Source organism: Ceratotherium simum, chromosome 6, assembly GCF_057802395.1.
Source record: "Ceratotherium simum simum isolate JZ-2026a chromosome 6, ASM5780239v1, whole genome shotgun sequence".
NCBI classification, from domain to species: Eukaryota; Metazoa; Chordata; class Mammalia; order Perissodactyla; family Rhinocerotidae; genus Ceratotherium; species Ceratotherium simum.
The window spans coordinates 30899397-30921207 of NC_141905.1; the positions used below are offsets into that span (position 1 = coordinate 30899397).

Below are 21811 nucleotides of genomic sequence, written 5' to 3' on the forward strand. Positions count from 1 at the left end.
CATCCTCCCTCTGCCCTCCTCTCCTCCCTCCCCCCCTTTCCCTAGCCAGCACTTGTATAGTGCCTCCCGAGAACATGCAGAGTCCCCTGCCCCCACTGCTATCAGAAAGGAGCTCCGAGCGGCCTTCTGCTGGGTCTCACTGCAGAATCCCAGGCCCTGGACTCCAGGAATAATGAGGGGGGGAGGGTGAGAGGGGCTCTGCCAAACCCTGCAGCAGGGAGACCGTCCATCCCTGAATAAACAGCCTGTCACCCCTCCCCTCCCACCCTCTCTCCCTTAAATGACCCAGGTCTGTGGCCCAGTTGTCTCCAAGCAACACCACTCAGGCTCCCAAGGATGTGTTGCCCTGACAGAACCATTTAAGAAGATGCCGCAGGGCCGGCCCTGTGGCTTGGTGGTTAAGTGCGCGCGCTGCAATACTGGTGGCCCGGGTTCGGATCCCGGGTGCGCATCGAGGCACCACTTCTCCATCCATCCTGAGGCCGAGTCCCACATACAGCAACTAGAAGGATCTGCAGCTATGACATACAACTATCTACTGGGGCTTTGGAGGGAAAAAATAAAATAAATAAAATCTTTAAAAAAAAAAAAAAAAAAAAAGAAGATGCCGCAGGGGTGTGGGGGGAGTGGCGGGGGTCAAGGCAGCCACAGAGGCCTGACACGGTGGCTTCCCAGGGCCTTCTTGTGGCAAGCTCCTGGCCCCAGGCACAGAGCTCCTGGGCTGACGCCTCACCAGACCGGGCAGGGGGTAGTGGTTGCTTTCCAGAAACATTCTAGGAGAAGCTGCAGCCCCCCAGACTTACAGAGAAGGTCCCAGGCTCCATGAAGCTTGGGACACAGAGGAGCTGGCGAAGTGCCTTAGAAAGATCACTGCCCCAGGCTCAGCCTCCTGAGTTCTAGTCTCGGTGCCAACACTCACTGGCTGTGTTACCCCAGCCAGGGCACCCACCCTCGCTGAGCCTGAAAGAATCTTAGTGCTAGAATATAGTTTCAGGGAGGGGTGGGAAAGGGACATTCTTATGCTTTTTGACAGGATCTTTCCAAATGACAAATGCATAGACTCTGCCTCAGCAATTCCATTTCTAGGAATTTAGCCTAGAGAGGTGCTTGCACGTGCACAAATGGACAACCGTACACATTACTCATAGTTTTGATGGTGAAGGATGGAAAACAACTGAAAAGTCTGGACAGAGAGACGATTGGCCAGATAAACTATGGAACATCCAGAAACTAGAAGTACCAAGCAGCTATTTTAAAACACGAGGCAGATGTATGTAGGGGGCTGGAAAACAATCTCTAGAGCTGGGAGCAAAGTCCAGATGTGGATGTGAACAAGGATGGTCAGGGCAGTGTTGTCCTTGACAGGGGTGCTGGAGCCACCTCGGCGTCCGTCCTCGGAGAATGGATAAGTCATGTGATCCCACCCACAGAATCCTGCCCGACAGTTACACCCAACCGTCGAGCACACACACAGAAACACGGAGCGAGCTCAAAAACAGTCTCCTGGGATGAAAGTAATAAACAGAGCCAGAGTAGCCATATAATACCATTGATGAAAAGTAACAACACTTATGCACAGAAAAACACTATAGTTTTTTTAAATGAGGATATGTACATTATATAAAAACTTTTATCAAACACACTACCATGAGTGCCTATGAGAAAAAGGAATGAGATGAGAGGAAGAGAAAATAAAGAGAACACCACGAGAGAAAGATTTCACATATAAGGATGATGATAATGTGCTATGGACTAAGCAAAATGGTTTACCCAACTCTGCAGCTGAGGTATGGAGGAGGGAGGGGGGGAGGGAGGAGGGAGCCAGGAGAGGAAATTGCAGGACAGACTCTAATATTCTAGCACTTCAGGAGCTGTAAAAAGGGGTGTATATAGGGGGCTGCCCAGTGGTGTCACAGTTAAGTTTGCGCACTCTGCTTTGGCAGCCCGGGGTTCTGAAGTTCGGATCCCAGGTGTGGACCTATGCACCACTTGTCAAGCCATGCTGTGGCGGCGTCCCACGTATAAAGTGGAGGAAGATGGGCACGGATGTTAGCCCAGGGCCAGTCTTCCTCAGTAAAAAGAGAAAGATTGGCAACAGATGTTAGCTCGGGGCTAATCTTCCTCACCAAGAAAAAAAAAGGAGGTGTGTGTATATATATATATATATATATATTATACATGCACACACTCACACACACACCCCCCACGTGGAAGGGCTCTGAAGGACAAGCAAGAAACAGTCACTTCAGGTGCCTCCAGGGAACTGGGTGGCTGGGCCGCAGACAGGAAGGAAACTTGTCACTGGATACCTTCTTGTGTGTTTGAATTTTGTTCCACATGGATGCATTATCTATTTTTAAACAATAAAAAAAAAAATTTAACTCACAGGTTTGTATACACACAGTCAATCCTGGAAGGCTAGGGAAGATGCTAGGCCTGGCTGAGCCCTCAGAGCTAGGCTTCTCAGAAGGGACAGACACAACCCCACCCTCCCTTTGCTGTCTTGGAGGCACCCAGCAGCGGGCAGGGGCAGCTTGAAGCCACCGGGAAACAGCCCAGCTCCTTGGAGTCTGTTCCTCTCCAAAGCAAACTCAGAAGCATAATGGCATGCCTGCATGTTCCCATAAACAGGAGGCCTCTGAAGCTCTGCGGGCTCGGAAGGCCCCCCAAGCACCCCCAGGTCATCTGAGACAGGCATTCACTGTCCTGGCAGTCGGGGATAAACCTTGGGCCAGGACTGGACAGTTGTTCCCTGGCCTGCCTGTGTATACATTTGAATCGCCAGCAGGAGAGATTTGACCAGATTCCCAGGCTCCACTCCAGCCCTCCTAAGCCAGACCCTCCAGGGCTGGAGCCTGGGAAAGCCCCCTAGGTAGTTCTAAGGCAGCAGAAAGTCTAGTGTTTGGGAACCACTGGGTCAAATGTCTCTGAGGCCCTCTTCTGGCTGCAACGGGCCAATCGACTTTTAGCTGCCTGCCCTTCTACCAAGATTCTGGCTGCCCCAGAATGAGGCAGAATGCCCCAGAAGGCCCCACACTTGTGGCTGGGAGAGGCCCAGGTGAGGCCAGCTCCTCTTAACTTAAAGTGTGCTGGCCAAGGCTCAGTGGAGCACACACCCCCCGCATCCACGGTGCTTTCTGGGGCTAGAGGCAGTGGGTTCAGAGAGGGCATCGTGCCCCCTCCCCTGCACAGTTTCGCTCCTACAGGGAAGGAGGCAGCAAAGGAGGAAGGAGAGACCTGAGCCTTCACTCTGCACCACAGCTCACCTGCATGAACTCACTGAAGCCTCACCCCCGCCCCCCCACCCCAGGAGGCAGGAGCCACCTTATCCTCCTCGAGCAGATGAGGAAACTGAGGTTCAGGGACGTGAACCCACCTGCCCCCGGCATCCCGCCGGTAAGGGGCAGAGCCAGGACTCACACCAGGCAGCCAGACTTCAGTGCTCGCCTTTCCACCCACAACACTTGGCTGCCCCCGTGCTCCAGCAACCGGGCAAGACATCTGATGTCCCCTCTGGCCTGCCCTCAAAGCCTGGTCAGCCAGGCTCTGCTCGGGATAACGGCGCCCGTCGGTCAGTGCACGTGCTACTTTACGCTGCGTGTCAGCTCCCATCCGCTGGAAGCAGACACCAAGGCAAAGTCAGCAGTGCAGGAGGTTAATCGAAGGAAATGCCTGTAGAAGACTAGGCGCGAGGGGCAGGGGTGAGTGGGGAGAGCCTTCCGACCACACTGCAGGTCTGATACCTGTGAAGGGATGGGAGCAGGAAGGAGGGTTGGGAGGAAGGGCCCCAGGCTCAGCCACTGGCCAGAAGCAGCCTAGGCAGATGGCCCTCTGTGCAAATACAGCAGGGAATCCTGAAGGTGTGGCAGCCGGGGGCAGTCAGCTGATGCATCCTGCAGCAGGTTCTCTTGAAGGGCGCTGGGAGGAGCGCACCTCGAGGCTGCCGCCCCTGGCATGACACGTTGACTTGCCTGTCCCCTCCGCCACTAGGCAAGAGTGGGCAGGGGAATACACACTGTCTTCTCTCTGTGCCAGACCAGGGCATGGCATATACTCGGAGCTTAATAAACGCTCGTATAATTGGCCAGGCCAACCACACAACCACTGCAGGGCAGCCGCTTCCACTGTAAGAGGTGGTCTTGGGCAGAGGAAACAAGGAAGAAATTCAGGAAGCAAGTCCTGAGTACCTACTGTATGCCAAGCATGGAGACAAGTCTGTAAAGTGCTTTTTGGGTTACAAAGGGCTTTCTCAAAACTATCACATGGACTCTTCTCGGCCAACCTGAGAAGTAGGTGCCACTCCCATCTCCCCAAGCCCTGAGGCTTGGAGTGGCGATGTCACTCGTCCCAGGACGGCCCCCTGATGCCAAAGCCTGCTGTGCTCTGTCCATGACGGTACATCCACAAGAAGTCCTGGACAGGACTCCTCTAGGGGCAAAGGGAGGGGAGGAGGCTCCACACCCAGGCCCCGGAGAAAGGAAGGTCCTTAAAGATCTTGCCCTGTGCCCCTCACCTGCCTCCTCCAGGCAAGACTCAGGCGGCCCCTCTTCCTGGGAGGAAACTGAGGCACCAGGCTCGCAGTCTCCCTAGGGAGACTTCCCTGCAGAACCATGCTGGGCCTTAGGGCGTCCTTCCTTCTGCTCCTCACACGAATCTGACATCACTTCCCAGTCACTCCCCTCAGTCCCCAGATGGTCCTGTTCCCCTCCCTCCTGCGACCACCAAAGCACGTGGACCTCCTCCTGGTGGGGGGGGGAGGGGGAGACTGCCTTTCAAATACTTGAGAAATTCCATCTCACACCCATGCACCCAGACTTCTCCAGCTGAACACCCCCAGGGCTTTCAAAGGCCGCTGGGAACCCCCAGGACCACAAGAGGCCTTAACTGTTATTCTAGCTCCAGACCCCCGGGGGGGCTCTTTCCCAAGGGGGGTCAAGAAGAGAATGAAGCCCTTCTTTCTTTCTCTCACCACTCAGCACCCCTCGACCCCCCAGGAAGCTGGTCTCCTGGCTCTGACTTCACACCCAGCTGACATCTGACATTTAGAAACTTGTGGACAAATCCCTTTCTGCGGCCGCCCACCCGGCTCCCAGTCCATCCCCCCGTCACCCCCCACATCAAATCTCTGAAGCGGGTGCAGCACTGAGCCACTGCCGGCAGGAGTCAGTGAGGCAGTTAAAATGCCCACTGTCCTGCAGGGGGAAAGAGAGAGAAGCCAGGATGGGGGCAGGGGGCAGCCAGCAGTTGGAGGCAGCAGGAAGGAAATAAAGAGCCCAGTGCAGGGGATCAGGAAAGCCCCGGCAGGGCGGAGTCTTGGAGGTGAGCATGCCCACCCCTCATGGGCCCCTGGTATCTCTCGTAAATTCCCGCCTTTTCTCACCAGATTGTTCCCCATTCCCTCACTTCCTCTCACAGCTTCCTCCAGGTCCCCCGGGGAGGGCTGCCCCCAACCTGCCCTCCTAAATCCACCATTAAAAAAGCCTCTCCAAGTTACGGTTTAATGGGCAGAGTTTCAGTTGGGGAAGAGGAAAAAGGTCTGGAGATGGATGGTGGTGATGGTTGCACAACAGTGTGAATGTACTTAATGCCACTGAACTGTATACTCAAAAATGGTTAAAATGGTCAATTTTATGTTACGCATATTTTATCACCATTTAAAAAAGAAAAAGACAACCCACAGAATGGAGGAAATAATTGCCACACACATATACACACACACACAAGCCTCTCCAAGAAGTCCCAAGTGGGTAGAAAGACCAGTGTGTGGGAGGCAGAGACCCCACACAGCCCGTGGAGTGGTCCTGGAAGTCCCAAAGCCACCTCTCCCCTCCAGCCTCCTGGGTCGCAGCCCTGGAGCAAGGGACACCTGTCAGGTCAGTGAAGGCCAGGAGACCCCCAGTCCCAAGCCCAACTCAGAAGGAGGTCAGAGCTGGAAGGTACCAGAGGCACAGAGAGGCAGTGCCTGGCCCAAGGTCACACAGCAAGTGAACCATAAAGCTGGGGCTTGAGGCCTGGTGAGCTGAGCCTCCAGAAGGGAAATGCAGCCAGTGGGGGTGTGTTCTGACCTGGGCCATTTCTTCCTGCTGCATCGCACCCTACCTGGAGACCCCCCTGATCTGAGGAGCCCCTCAGGTCTCTCACTTCCCCGAGGGTTCTGCACTCCACCTTTGCAGCCCTGGCACAGGGAGCCTTCACCCGCCCCTGGGTGGCAGTGTGTCATGGAAGGGGTCAGCCTTCAGAATCAGACAGGCCTGCCTGAGTCCCAACTCCACCCCTGGAAATATGTTTCTCAAGCTAGGCCCCTCATCTGTAAAATGGGCACAATAATGCCTAATTGGTGGGGTTCTTTTGAGGATTACAGCAAGTGACATAAAACCTATGGAGGACCCGAAATGCAGTACATGCTCAAAAAATATTCTCTCTCTCCTCTTCCCTCCCCGGGACCCAGGGCCTTCTGCCTAGCACAAGTGGTGTACACAAAGGGTCAGCAGTGTCCCCCCTGGGCTACTGATTGCCTGGGGAACCTGGGGGTAAGTTCATTCCCTTCTCTGGGCCTGTTTCCCCACCCGTAAAATGAAAGGGTAGAACCAACTGACCCTCCACCAGCATATATAACACACCTTAAAGCGCATACAGGCTTTGTAGGGCACGACACGTACAAGAATGTTCCCAGCAGCGTTATTCAGAACAGCCAAAAACGTGAAAAAAACTCAAATATCCATCAAGAGAAGAATGGGTAAACAAAATGTAGCGTGGTCTCACAACGGAATACTCGCCGGCAACTAAAATGAACGAACTACTGATCTACATACCTCATGGACGAATATCACAGACTCAATGAGTGAAAGAAGCCAGGTACAAACGAGAATGCAGCGTAAGATTCCATCACGGAGATGACGTCCTAGGACCCGCAAAACTAGCCGATGATGATCAAGGTCAGAAAAATGGTCACTTCTGGGTGAGGGGCGACACTGAGAGGGAGGGGGCCTGAGGTAACCTTCTGGGGTGCTGGGAATGTCCTACATCTTGACCTGGGTAGAGGTTACACGGACGTATGCACCTGTGAAAATTCATCAGGTCTGACTTGAAGATGAGTGCTCTTGACTGTATTATTTTCACCATCCCCTTCACCCACTAAGTTCCAGCCTAACCTCTTTCAGTTCCTCAAACCGGCCAACTGTGGTCTCTCCTCAGGACCTTTGCACTTGCTGGTCCCTCTTCCTACAGTGCTCTTCCTTCCTTCCACTTAGGTCTTCACTCAAATGGTGCCTCCTTGGAGAGGCGTTCTCTGCCACCCTGAAGCAGCCACTCACTCTCTCTCCCTGCTGCTGCTGCATCATCCTGTCGGAATTCTCAGCACAGCGCCCATCATTATCTGATACCTTCCTTGTTCTATTTGCTTGTTTGTTTATCGTCTTTCTCCCCCTCCTAGGATGTCAGCTCCATGAGAGCAGGAACGTGTCTATCTGGGTTCAAATCTCGGCTCCACCCAGAGCAATGGCTGGCACACAGTAGGTACTAAATAAGCATTTGTGGGATGAACAGGCCACCTCTAGAGCAGGTCAGATTCTGTCTCACAACTTTACTCTCTTAAAGGTGGAGAGAGGGAATTCACTTTTTGTTTTTTCATTCACCCCACAAACATGCAAGAGAGACCTACTGTGTGCTGGGCACAACCTGAACTCTTGGGGGTTCACTGTGGGGCAGAGGAGGAAGGCCCAGGCCAGATCTTTCAGGTGGAGTGTGAGGAATGGGCAAAAGAGGCATGTGCCCAGGGCTGGGGGAAGGCCCAGGAGTGAGCAGCTGGTTTAGCCTCCCAGTTCCCAGGCCAGGAGACTGTAGTGGGTACTGGCTGTGGCCGTGGCTGCCCAAGCCAGCTGAACGTCTGGGCAGCAGGAGGGCCTGTGCCTTGGCAGGAAGCCACCCCCCTCTAAAAAGCCAGGGAGCTCAGCCAAGGCCAGCACTGTCCCCGCCTGCAGGCCTGGTCACCTGCTGCCATGGCAACCTGTCCTGCCAAGCTAAGCGGGCTAAGTGCAGGAGGCACAGCGCCAGGAAGGCGACAGGGTGTCTGCGGGCTCCCCTGTCCCAGTGAGGGAGGCACCTTGGCCTGCCGAGCTGCAGCTGGGAGAGTTGTGTGTTGTTCCTGCACTTTTCCTTGTGTGTGTGTGTGTTTGTGCGCGCGCGCGTGTCAGGCACAAGCATGCGCCATTATGCCCAGTGCAACAATGGGCACTCTCTTGCATGTGGGATTGGAGGTTCCAGTAGGGGGTAAAAAATGGTCCAATAATAAAAGCTGTCAATCATGGAGCATTTATAACATGCCAGGCACCATTCTAAATACTTCTCATGTACCTCCTCATTCTAGTCTCACAACAACCCTATGAGGTAGGTACTATGCCCACTTTACAGAGGAGGAAACTGAGGCACAGATTAGTTAAGTAACTTCCTCTAAGTCTCACAACGAGTAAGCAATAGTGCCAGGATCAGAGCCCAGGTAATTGGGCTCTGAAGCCTTAACGTTAACCACTAGGAGCACAGCCTCTCCATGGGAATGAGTCATTTCGTTTTCCCACTAGTCATTCCGTTTTCTGAGCTCTGCATAGGCTCCAAGGACAAAGAAACGGGTTCCATCCAGTCTCGGGCTTCAAGTTGCCACTAGCCCCCTGCAGGAGACCGTAAAAACAACCACAATGCAGAGCCGTAGTCTCAAAGAAGCAAGAGAAGTGCAGAGGGCTCGCTGGGACAGGAAGGCAGAAGAGGGCAGCCGGCTTCAGCACTGGATCTCCAGCTGGGGGCTCCGGGACTGGGATGGGAGCTGTCCTGCAATCTGAGGCCTGCTGAGGGTACCCACCTCCGGAGGTGAAGTTCTGCCCTGGGAGGCCACCTGCTGGAAGGACGGTGGCAGGACAGCCCCGGCAGCCGGCCTCTCCTCCTTTCCCTCACCACAGGTATTTCCCCGGGGCCCACCATGTGCCTGGCACCGAGCAAAGTGCGGGGGATGCAGAGCAACGCAGATGGGGAATCCAGCAGCCCTCATGGCGACCACATTCTGGCGGAGGAGGCAGACACGAACCGATAGCCCCCAGGTAAAGACATAACTGACAGTCAGTGCTCTGAAGGAAAAATCCGGGGTGCTCTGAGGGAGTGTGAGAGGGGGTCGTCTTTAGACAGGGTGGCGGGGGAAGGCCTCTCCAAGGAGCTCATATTTAAGCAAAGACTTGAAGTGTGAATAGTGTTTGCCAGGCAGAGTGGGAGAAAGGGCATTCCAGGCAGAGGGGACGGCAAGGACAAAGGCCCCGAGGTGGGAACAAGCTCGTCAAATTCCAGAAACTGCAAGAAGCCTGCTCCAGCTGGAGAGCCAGGAGGCACGCGGGCCAGGGCTTCTGGAGCCTGTATTTGATCCCAATGCGATGGGAGGTGCTGAAGGGGTTAACCAGGGGAGGGCCGCAATCCCAGCTACGGCAGCAGCTCTTGTGAGGAGCGGATTAGAGGGGCCAGGGGGAGGCAGGGAGACCAGCAGGGAGGCCATTGCAGTTGTCCAGGCGAGAGCCAGTGGTGGCTGGGACCAGTGGTGACAGAGGAGACGGAGAGGAGCAGATGGGTTCTAGAGAACGATTTTGGGAGCAGAACAACAGGGCCCGTATTAGACGGGATGTTGGGCTGCTGGTGGGGAAAGGAATCAGGGTGCCTGGTTGAGTAACTGGGTAGAGGGAGGGGCTTGAGTGAAGCGGGAACAGTGGGCAAGAAACACAGAAAGAGCCCAGTCTCGGACGGGAGAGCTCGAGATGCCCACGAGGGAACCCAAGGGGGATGCACGGGGGTGGGGGCAGGTGGATTAGGGGTCTGAGCTCAGAGGAGTGGTCTGGGGTAGAGAAAGGGAGGGCACCATCGCATCGGGTGGGGTTTACAGCCTCACCTGTAAGACGGTGAGACCCCCAGGAGACACAGGTGGTGGGAAGGGGGGAGAGTGATGGGGGGGCAGGAGGTGGGTACAGAAGGAGGAGGAGGCTAAGAAGACCAAGAGGACTGAGCAGGCACGAACAGGGAGGCGGGAGGGAAGTTTGTGGCACAAAAGCCCAGAGGTAGGCGAGGCTTTCCACCACGTCAAAGGCTGGGGAGTGTGGGGGGGCAGCACCATCGACAACTTGGCTGTGAGGAGAAGATGCAGCATCTGGAAGGGGATTGGGGCGGGGCTGTAAGGACAGGGTTTCAGGCAACGGTGGTGTGCTCTGATGGGAAGGGGGGGCCCTGGGGGAAGCATGGAGGACATAGGCACGGCTGCGGGACCCAGCAGCTTTCCAGAGCCTCTTCTGCTCCTTCCACTTTCACCCTGGTTTCTGCGGTCACCCCTGGAATGACCATCCCTTCCTCTGATGAGGGAAACTGAGCCCCAGAGAGGGGCCCGAGGTCACCCGAGGGCTCTAAGCCGGCTCCTTCCACAGCAGGCAAAGGGTGGGGTGGGGTGGGGTGGGGGAGGTGTGCCAGGCTGCTTGGAGTCCTGGGAAGCCAAGAACGGTGCTGAGGTCACGTGGGCCCTGCCAGGCCTGCAGTGGCCCGCCCCAGCAATCCCCCACCCCTGCCCCCCTGGGCAGTGTGGCAGAGCGCAGCAGATATACCAGGTGCCAGGGGGAGATCACTTGTTATGGGGCCTGAGCCTCATACTGTTGGGGGAGAGGACTTTTAAAGGAAAAGAATACGAAAATACAAAATTAGGGCTGAAGGCCTTGGAAGGGTCTGAAACTTAAGCTTCCTTAGCCTCAAGGTAACTCCACCTGTTGGCTGCCGTGACCTCCAGCAAGTGACGTCACCTCTTAGTACCCACCCTGTAGTGTTGTGAGCAGTAGATGAGATCACGATGCAAAGTGTCATGTCGGGTCCATCTCTGTCTCCGGGCGAGCTCTGACAAGGTGTGGCAGCGGCTACCGTGTGCTGGGCCCCCGGGGGGCGGGGGGAGGGCAGAGGAGGGAGACCAGCCTCTGTGCTCCCTGCGCCCAGGGCAGCCTGGGGGTAGAAAGCAGGTGGAGGGCAAAAAGGCATTGGGCGCGTGCCTGACCCACCGCCTCTCCTGCCTCCCCCCGCCCGCCCCGGCACCAGATGGGGGCTCCGCACAGGGCCCTGAACTATGACGTCATGCTCGGGTCCCCACAGTTTACCAAGTCGGCACATGCCACCCCTCCCCGCCAGCGGCAGGAGAATTGGGCTATTGGACAGAGGCCCAGAGTGGGGAGGGGGCCACATCCAGCTGACCCCGAGCCCTGACCCCCAGGCCGCAGCGGGGACTCACCCCGAGCGGCGCTGTCCCGCGGGACTCGCGTCTGGGACCAGGGGCGGCGGCGGAGGGAGAGGCCCGCGGGGCGGCGCCGGGCGGTGGGCTCGGCGGACAAGACGGCACCGCGCGCAGCGCTCAGGCCTGGGCCTGGGGAGGGCGCCTCCGCCGCGCGGGGGACCCGCGACGACGCCCCCCTCCCGCCGGCCCGGGACACTCACCGCCGCCTCCGGCCTCGGTGCTCCCGCGCCGCAGCCCGCTCTGCCCGCCGGCAGAGCCGCCGGGTCGCCCTCCGCGCGCTTTCCCACGGGGGCGGCCGCCGGGCGCGCTCACCTCCCCGGCCCGTCCTCCCGCCGTTCCGCAAGCCTCCCAGGCGCCTCGGTGGCCGCGGGCGCAGTGCCAGGCAGGCCGGGGCACCGCCGCACACACATCCCTTTACGACCCCTCTCCGCCATCGAAAAGGCAAAGCCAGAGGCAGGCACGCACGCTGAAGGGCACGACTTTGACTCCCAAGTCCAGTACTCCTTTCTTTTACCTCGGCCGCCTCGCGATGAGACGACCGGACTTCCTGGGGAAAGCAAGCTCTATGATGAAAGTACCTTTTCAGCCTCATTTATTAGCACCTGTTAAACACAGGGCACTGAGTGCAGGGGGCCAGAGGAGACTTCTGCCCCCTGGAAGCTCATAGTCTAAGAGGGGGTGGGTAATGGGGGCATGATGTAAGGGCCCTGAGAAAGGTGCAGTTTGAACTGGAGAAATCCAGAGTGGCTTCCTGGAGGAGGAGGTCTTTAAAATAAGCAACAATTATTTTTAGAAGGCCGTGGAGAAGGATGCTTATTGTCCTGGAAAGATGTTCAGGTTACATTGAAAGAAGCAGTTTACAGAACAGTTCACACAGTGTGATTCTTCTAAATAAAAGATGGATGTGCACATATACGCCTAAGGGGGAAAAGCAGGGGGAACATACCCCAAAATGTGAACCACGGTTACATCTGGATCACAGGATTAGTGGAGGAGTTTTTTCTTTTCCTCTATGTACTATTATGTGGTATGCAAATTTTCTGCAGTGAATGTACATTAATTTTGTACTCAGAAAAGCACAATACACACAAATGAAGGGGGAGATATTTTGTTACATGTCATCAGCTGGTGGGGATGAGCAGAGGAGGAAGAAGCTGCAAAACCCACACGTGCAGGACCTGAACATCAGAAAATGCTTCTGCCCATGGGGTCAGATCTCCACCACGCCCAGGATAGCCAAGTGCCAAGGAAACTGAGGCTCAACAAGGCCACCACGTGGCTTGGCCAGGGTCACCTGCTGGTCGGGGTTAAGCTGAGAGTTTTCCCAGCTCCCTCCCCATTTCCCTCGCACCCCACACACCACACACCCCAAGTCTAACTGGTCCTACTTTAAACCAATACCCTCTCCCCCTCTCCCCCTCTGCCCTCAGGGAGTTTCGTTGGCTGGACTCCCCAGCAGGGCGGGGCTCTCTAAATCTGTTACCAGTCCCTCAAGCCCCACTGGGGCAGCTCCGGACCTGAGGCAGGCACAAGCAGAAAAGGGTCATGTGACCTTAGATCTTACCAGTGGGGAAGGAACAGGTTCTGAGGGGGCAGTCCACAGGGAGGACGGAAAATGGGAGCTGAGAGAGGGGGAAGGTTGGGGAGGGCAAGGATGCTGGGAGCCAGGAGGAGGCTGGGAGGGAGGTTGGGCCAGGAACTCCCCTGGGAAGGAAGCCAGGGTGGCCAAGGCTGGAGCTGGGCGGGGGGGCACAGCCTCCCTCAGACCTCCTAACTCTGGTCCTCTGGCTCTGAGACGGCAGCCTCTGTCAGGGGGCTGATGGGTACAAGAGTTGGTAGAATGATTGGGGGTGGGGGATGGATGTGGGAGCCACGGGATGGTGGGGGGCTTGTGAATTTATAACATCTCAAATCCTGGGGACGTTGTCTCAGCATTGGGTTGCCTGGTCCCTGTTCCCCAAGGATGCGAGCGTGAGAAGTGGGCAAGCAAACACAGTGCTGCCCCCTGCCCTGCTGCCCTCACACCAGAGTGAAGGAAAGACCAGGATACCCTGGGGGCCTGGCTATTTGTCCCCTCCTGAATGACAGGATGGAGAATGAGGGTTAGAGTCAAAACAGACCTCGGCTCCAATTCCAGCTCAGCTGCTTAGTGCCAACTTGACCCCAGGCGGGAATTTAAGCAGTCCAAGCCTCAGTGTTCTCATCAGTAAAATGGGAGTAATTCTACCATAGAAGACAATGTGAAAGAAGCTCCTCGCAGCTGTGCATGACGCACGTGTCCAAAGCACTCAGCACTATGCCTGGCACAAAATTGGTAACAGCTTCCAACCTGTTTTCCATCTATGGAATGGACACCCATTTGGCACAGCCCCCACCTCACTCTAGTTCCCGGGTCTAGAGGTTCTGTTAGTAGCCGTAGAGTGAAAGGCTCTGAGGGTGGGTATTGGGTGAGAATGTATTCAAGCTGCTTCCATTGAATTATCCGCTCCATGAAGACACTTCCTGCCCCATTGGGTCAGGGGTTAATCATATTAGCTCTCCCGGGCTTCCTGCATACCCAGCCAGGTATGTGCATCTCCCCTCCAGGTATGTGCATCTCCCCTCCAGCTGCCTTTGAAGTCTGGGGCCCTTTGATGTGAGTGGGGGGGTGGGCGGTGCACCAGCCTGGGATCCTGCCAGCCCAATGGCTAACAGGGCACAGGGCTTGGGGAATTTCGAGATGCAAGTCCCCCCGACCCTGCCTGAGTTACCCCAAGAGTGGGCTTTGGAGTCAGACTGCCTGGGCCCAAATTCCAGCACTGCCATTAACTAGCTGCGTGACCTTGGGCAAGTCACCCAGCCTCTCTGAGCCTCAGACACCTCATCTGTAGAAAGAAGCCAACAGAAGCACCTACCTCATGCGTTTGTGGAAAGCCGGAGAGAGAAAGAGAAAGAGATGATGCTATGTTTCCCACCTTACCTAATAAGACTCTCTGGAAGTGCAGGGACTCCTGGTCCCGCTCCAGGCCCACTGAGTCTGTAGACCTGTAAGACTTCTGTGTCCCAAAGTTTTAGTGTACCTTTAAGCTTTAGTAGAAGTATATTCTATTAAGTATACTTCTACTTCAGAAGCATAAATGATACAAATTGACAAAGAATATCAAAGTTTAATCATCTAAACCTCTTTTATGCTTATTTAGGTTCATAAATTTTGAATAATAATTTTTATAATTTAAAAGTTTATTATACTTACATTCATTTTTACAGCTTTAGTAAAGTATAATTGACACACAACAGCTGCAAATATTTACAGTGAACTTTCAGTTCACTGTAAATACCTTTCAGTAAACTTTGTCATATGTATCCAACCATCACTACAATCAAGATAAGGAACGTATTTATCACCCCCAAAACTTTCCTTGTGCCCCTTTGTAATTCCTCCCTCCCCCTTTCTTCCCAGACAACCCCTGATCCACATTCTGCAACTGATCTGCTTGTCTCTAAACATTAGTTTGCATTTTCTAGAATTTTATATAAATGAAATCACACAGTAGATACTATATTTTGTCTGGCTTCTTTAACTCAGCATCATTATTTTGAGATTCATCTTTGTTGTATGTATCAACAGTTGATTCCTTTTTATTGTCAATACCTATTCCAACGTATAGGTACACCACAATTTGTTTATCCAGTCACCCGCTGAGGGGCATTTGGATTGTTTTGAATTTTGAAAAATGACGTTTCAATTTTAATGTTTTTTGAAGATGGCAGATGTTTACTGAAATAAAAAAATTAAAAAGGTATTATTAAAAATTCAGAAAACTAAATAAGTGTAAAAGGAATTTAAATAATTAAACTATCAAAGGATAGTTTCTGTAAGTTTCTATCATTTATACTTTTTTGTGTGTGTGTGTGTGAGGAAGATCAGCCCTGAGCTAACATCCGTGCTAATCCTCCTCTTTTTGCTGAGGAAGACCGGCTCTGAGCTAACATCCATTGCCTAATCCTTCTCCTTTTTTTCCCCCAAAGCCCCCCAGTAGATAGTTGTATGTCATAGCTGCACATCCTTCTAGTTGCTGTATCTGGGATGCAGCCTCAGCATGGCCAGAGAAGTGGCAAGTCCGTGCGCACCTGGGATCCAAACCCGAGCCACCAGCAGCGGAGCGTGCGCACTTAACCGCCAAGCCACGGGGCCGGCCCCTATCATTTATACTTTTGAAGTTATTAAAGCTTAAAAGAGCACTGAAAAAAGTGCACTATGACTTTTGGGACTCCTTTATTTTAAATAAGTGCCCCAGGGGAATGTTATGGTCAAGCAGTTTGGTGAGACACCGAGCTAACAGTGCACATCAATCTCTTCGCACCGTCAGTGCCTGGCACACGGTGAACACTCCCTAGCAGCCTTACTCCCACGGTGAGCACTTTGTTCTTGGTTTGGATTCTTTTCCTTGCCCTCTACACACGTGCACGGCGGCTTCTCCCAGCCCCAGGCTCAGTCGGGTCATACAACTCCAGCAACTCTTGGTGGAGGGGAGATGGGGAGGTGGGAGGCAGGAGACAGGGGTGGCTGGCTGGGCTGTGGGAATCGCTGAGAAGCTTCTGGGGTGGGAGGAGAGGCATCCTCCTGGTGGTCTCTCTGTTTGTTTCCCAGGCCAAGCTGAGCCTTCACCTCCTGACCCTGTGGGAAGCGCAAGTCAGGCCTTGGCTCCACCTAGGAGGGGCTGGGGGGAGCATGAGATTCGGAGTCAGACAGGCCTGGCTCCTACCAGCTCTCGGAAGGCGACACCAGCCCTGCTCAGGTCACAGCTTCTGCAAGCATCACCAGAGAGAATGGAGGTGAGAGGGCAACATACACGATGCACGTAGAAGGCGTAATAACGTGAACTGTGTTCATAAGGAGCCAGCAGCACTAGAAGGCATTCTCTTGCTGATGTCAAGACATCGGCATGCCAAGACAGGCGTACTGAGCGTTTATCGAGCACCTACTGTCTACCCCACCAGGTGCTCAGAAGAGTGAGGTGGAAGAACATGAAACCAGAGGAAGCTAGTGACCTGGGGGGGCTTACGTCCTTTTGGTGGCCACTGGATCAAGAAGGGCCACCCCATCCTCGCCTTACCTCTGTGTCCCCCAGTCCAGGGGCTGAGTTAAATGTTTCATTCAACAAATACATTCTGAGTACTTGTATCAAACTGTGCTAAGCACCGGGGGTGGGGGGGGGGTGTTCCGTGGTGAACTTTATAGCCCAGTGCTGGTGGAGGGGAACAGACACAAAATAAACAAACAGCACCAAACCAAACAGGCTAATTTCCGACCATGGACGTGCTGTGGAGGAAATGAACGGGGTGATGTGAAAAGTGCAGGGGGTCAGTTTCGATGGGGTCAGTGGGGAGGGGCCCCTCTGTGCAAGGGAGGTCATAAACGACTGTGCTGGGATGTGGTAGTATCCAGTCAGAATGACTGAGGATCCATCACAGCTTCACCACTTGCTCGGTGTTCCATCTCAGGTAAGCTGCTTAACCCCTTTGAGCCTCAGTTTCCTCATCTGTAAAATGGGAGTAAATATCCAATGTGCTCCATAGGAGTGATGGGAGGCGTAAATTAGATGATGCAAGCACTTATTAAATAATAGATTATTCCTATCTCATCCAGCCGGGGCCAGGTACCCACAATCCATGGGTTAGTCCCTGTGGAGAAGGACATGGGGCGGCCCAACCCAAACACTCCTGAGTCTGCGTTTCCTAACTGATCCCAGTGTCTTTCTGTCATCCAGCATGCAGCAAGGGTCTCAAACTCATTTGTCTTCAGAGCCAGAAAATGGGTGTAATAAGTTGCACTCTGAAGAAGAGACCCTGCCTAAAAGGAAGCAGCTATTATTCAGCTTCAGGGACCTTTTGCCATGTTGAAATGAGGGCCCAGAACTTTCTACTTCTCACATGATAAAAAATATCTATTTTACGCAAAATCTTAAGAATTTTCAGTGTTGGCAATTCACATAAAAATCTTTCAAAACACTGTTGGGGGCAGACACAACACTGCTATCAGCCAAGGCTGGCGGCAGGCCTAGTTTGCAACCACGCCAGGCCCTTTGCTGAGCACTCTGAAGAATATCCAGCAAACCGGGCACCAGGCTTGCTGATGGAAAAGTTCTAGGGGCTCAAGGACCTCGACCCCTCAACAAAAAGCAGCTGGGTCAGAGCCTGAAGGTGGAGGGAGACTGCGTGAGGAAGGCTTCCTGGAAGAGGAGACCCTTGAGCTGGACTCTGGGATAAATAGGAGGTTGTGTGCTAAGGAAGAGGGGGCTAAGTGATTCCGGGCAGAGGAAGCACAACTTTGAGCTCCGGGGAAGGGTAGGTGTTTCCATGGGGCTGGAGTGCGTTTGGGGAACAAGGGGATTGTGCAGGAGGGCTGTGCTCTCTACGTCCAGATCATAGAGAGCCGCCTCGTGTGCTCAGCAGAGGCGCCCACACAGTACCTCTCAGCTCTGGGTGTCGGCCTCCAAGACCAGCAGTGGGGATAACAGAAGGGGTGGACAAGTCCTAAAGATGGAAGAACCCAGAAGCCTGTGCTTAGACCTGCCTCTGTCGTTGCTGGGACTGCATTCATTCATTTAGGCTGAAAATGACAGCAAGCAACTGTCAGTCATGAATCAGGGGCTGGGCTTTGGAGAGAAATGAGTTGGGGAGTCGTCCCTGCGTCTAGGGGGCTCACAGTCTGACGGTGGCCACTGAGGAGTGACAACTGCTCTACGAAGCTTTACGTAGAAGAGGGCTCTACCAAGTTGCTGTGGAGCTAGTGATAGGTTTGTAGAGGAGGCGATTTTTAAGCTGTGTCTGGATAGTTGAGTAGTTTAGCAGGGGGACAGAGTGGAAACAGCAGGAGGCTGCATGCAGAAGAAGGAGCACATGAAAGGCAGAGGTGGGTTGGGAACCTGCTTCGGGAATATGGGGTTGATTCAATCACGTGACAAATACTTCCTGAGTTCCTGTGTGCCAGGAGCTGTGTTAGGCCCTGGAGGGACATGATAAAGCAGATGCCCTCCACCCTCGCAAAGCTTAATTTTAAGCTATTTAAATCCTCTGTACCTCAGTTTCCCCATCCCTGCGAGCTTCAGTGAGGGCTGAATAGGATCACATAGGCTTCTGCAGGCTAACATACATGTGGAGACAGCCAGTGTCACACTGACATATAGAAAGTGCTCATTAGATATGTGCAGAGCTAAACTGCTTTCTTGCCTCGACTCCCTGAGAATCTAGCCCTTGGAGTTACCCTGCCTCAGACTCACCAGATAAGCAGGTTTGTTCAAAGAATGAATAAACGAATGACCAAATGCTACATGCACTATGCGCTGTACACACATTGACTACTCACAACGTCCCTGTCAAGTAGATACTATCGTTTATCTCCACTTTACAGCTGAGGAAGCAGCAACTTCAAGACAGCAAGTGACTGGTCTAATATGCCCAGGTGGTGATGGAGAAGGATCCAGACTCTGCCTCCTGGCAGCCTGACCTCAGAGCCTGGCACTTAACCATGCCACATCATGTCGCTCATGTCAAGGAAGGGTCTGGAATGGCCCGATGGAAAGCATTCGAGAACTTTGAGGGACTTTGCCCCCCACCCTCCAGCCAGCGCGGATGGCCCTCAAAGGTTATCTCCCAGGTCGGGTAACCTGTCGGTCAGTCTGTCTGGGGCAGGGGAAGTGAGAAAGTGTCATTCCCTTCCTGGGTAGAAGACACTTCCCGTCTTTCTTGCAGGAAGCAGGTCCTGCATTAACAAATGTCCTTGAAAAATGAGAAGGATGGCTGTTAGCCCTTGTCTTGAGGAGGGGACAGAGATTCGGGTTCTTCCAGGGTGCCAGAGCTGGAGAAAATTCAGTGATGGACGGGCTTGGACAGAATCGGGCGTGCTGGTCAGAGAGCAGTTCCAGGCCCCCACACAGCTCTGGGCCAATACACATCAGAAATGAGCCGTCTGCCGCTCACAGACCCTGGGAAAGGCAAGACTTTTATTTGAGAGTTTTGTAAAGGTCTTAGTACAAGGCACACGTTCACCCTCTCATCTATGGGGGAAGCAATAGGGCTAAAAGCAGGGTTTTGGGTAACAAGCAGACTGGCTGTTTCCACTTGTAAATTTGTGGCCTTGAGCAAGTTACCTTCTTCCCTCTGAGCCTCTGTTTTCTCATCCCTGAAGTGGGGACAATGATAAAATCAATGCAATGATTAACAGAGTGCCTATTGCCTTAGGTGCTCAATAAATGTGAGCTCTTGTTATTATCATTCATTGCAACTGAAACTTTTATTGAGCACCTACTGTGTGCCACATAGTGCAAGGGACACAGGATGAATAGAGAGTTACCCTTGATTTCAAGAAGCTTCTGGTCCAGTATGGGAAGTAGATATATCATCTTTTTTGTTCCTTCCCCAATCTTGGTGGATAAGACTGCTCTGTGCCAAATGTCACTGATTAAACAGGGACCACTTGGATTCTAGGAAATGTGGGGACTGGGGAGATCTGGGTTTTGGGGAGGCTGACTTACATACCTCTCTCTAGCTATATGTACCTCTCGCATTGCCATTCTCCGTGTTCTTCATTCCCGTGTTCCCGCGTCCTCCTCAGGGGCTCCCACAGCACTAACCACAATCTATCATTGTGTGAAGGTGCCGCTGGGGAGGGGTCTGCTGCGGAGGGCTGGGGCTGACAATCCTGAGCCAGCAAGCCCCAGACTGGGGAAGTCGGATGACAACCACTGCATACCCATAATAATATCCATATGCATAAGCTTTACAAACACACCAGGTTTTAGAGCTTGCAAAGCATTTTAGCATTCGTTTAACTTAATCTGCATGGAAGGAGGTATCTTCAGTCAGGTTTTACACATGAGGAAACCGAACGCAGAGAGGTGGGTTCCAAACCGCAACCTAGCCCACCCTGGTTCTCAAAGTTGTCTGATCAGAATCAAAGGGGTGCTTGTTAAATATGTAGATTCTCTCTCCAAATTCTAATTCTGAAGGTCGGGATTGGGACTCAGGAATCAATAGTTTAACAAACACCCCTGGTGATACTTACCTTCAGGCAAGTCCGGACACATGCCGGTCATTGATTTATCTACTCGGCTAAAATTCTTTGGGCCCCAACAAAGACATGTACCGTGGGGAGAGCATGAGGAACACAACAGTCCCCAGCTTTAAGGAACTGACAGTGGGCAGGGTGAGCAGATTGCCTAGGTCCTGGGGCCGGTTCGGGTCTGCAACCCGGCTCTCCCCTAGGAGTACCTTCCTCCTGGGTGGGAAGGCTTTCCGCCCGACGCAGGTTTGGAGCTCCTGGCTCCATTGTCTAACACCTGCTCAGGGCTGAGCCTGGGGCTCTTTGGAGCTGGCAGCATCCTGTGAAAGAAGCCGAGACGTGCCTGGCACAGAGTGAGTGTTCCAGTAAGTGCTAGCCAGCTGCTGATGTGCTTGTCAGGGCTCAGAAAGAACGGGGGCTGGGGGAGAAGGAGCCCTCCTGTGCTGAGGAAAACAGTTGGGGCCTGACGAGGACACGGATTTACATTTCTTTAAAGGTGATTCCAGCTCTGACCTGACTTTGCACCTGGAAGGGAGGCCAGGCAAGGACCACTGTTGTGCAGATGAGGAAAGCAGAGCCCAGGGAGAGGGGAGTGAGAGGTCCCAAGCTGAGACCCAGGTCTCCTGGAGTAACGCCGGGGCAGGCAGGGATCGCAGGCCACGGACAACACAGCAACACCTCTCTCCTGAAATCACTGGGGTGATGTGCACCTGGGAAGGGAAGAGCCTGATGACACCACAGGCGCCCCCCTCGTGAGGGCCAGCATCACCCGGGTAGCTATACCCCGGGCTCCAGCTTCTGCTGCACACTCCCTTTTCTGATGGAAAAGGCCATCCTTCGTTCCGGCCACCAGACCCTCTGTTTTCCCTGGGAGAGCACTTGAAGCAGGTGTTCTGGGCCTTGTCTGGAGCTCACCTTCTTTGTTCCAGCCACTCCGGGTACCCAGCAGTTTCCCAGAGGCCAGCCCTCCAGACAAGCCTTGCCAGATAAGGCCAAGGGTGCTCCCAGAAGCCTTCTGGACAGTGTCCTGGAAGGCTGCACCGGTGAGGCTGGGCTGAAGTCTCCCAGGCCAGTGTACACAGCACCCTGCCTGAGAGCCCCCAGGGTCCCCGCCATTACCTGCTCCTTGTTGAGCCTGCTCCATCTGGAGCGTGAGAGGGCAGGAAAGGGCAGGGATCCCAGGTGAGGCAGAGAAGGAAAGCCACAATTCTGACCTGGGAGTTAGTTTGCCAGAGACAAGCTCACTATGTCTCAGGAACAAGGCCTTTAGTATCTGCAGTAGCAGAATGCCAGGGTCCCTGGACCTAACGGCTCCTCCAGCTTTGCGGGTCTCCTCCCTGCCAGGCTCAAGTCTCGCCCGCCCCAGCAGGGGGTCCCTCTGGGGGGGCCACCAGGGGGGGGTGTATATAATCGTAAAGCGTTCCCCAGGCAGGAAGGGCGGGGGCGGGGCGGCTGCGAAGGCCCAGGATATAAGAAGTGGA

General features: G+C 54.0%; 1 protein-coding gene and 1 long non-coding RNA gene across 3 annotated transcripts in view; one reads left to right on the plus strand and one right to left on the minus strand.

Moving 5' to 3' along the window:
• The window catches only part of PALD1 (phosphatase domain containing paladin 1), a 93474-nt gene extending 81652 nt beyond the window's left edge, over nucleotides 1-11822 (minus strand). The window contains exon 1 of one of the 2 annotated variants that reach the window (XM_087432073.1): nucleotides 11802-11822. The gene's annotated coding sequence lies outside the window, so the exon portion shown is untranslated. Of the gene's footprint in view, nucleotides 1-11487; nucleotides 11519-11801 lie in introns of those variants that run through there. The other variant, XM_087432072.1, reaches the window with a different exon arrangement.
• Nucleotides 8746-16453, plus strand: LOC147916822 (uncharacterized). Its single transcript, XR_015552460.1, has 3 exons — nucleotides 8746-8859; nucleotides 8949-9086; nucleotides 15918-16453. It is a non-coding gene; the product is annotated as an uncharacterized LOC147916822 (long non-coding RNA).
• The last annotated feature ends 5358 nt before the right edge of the window (nucleotides 16454-21811 follow it).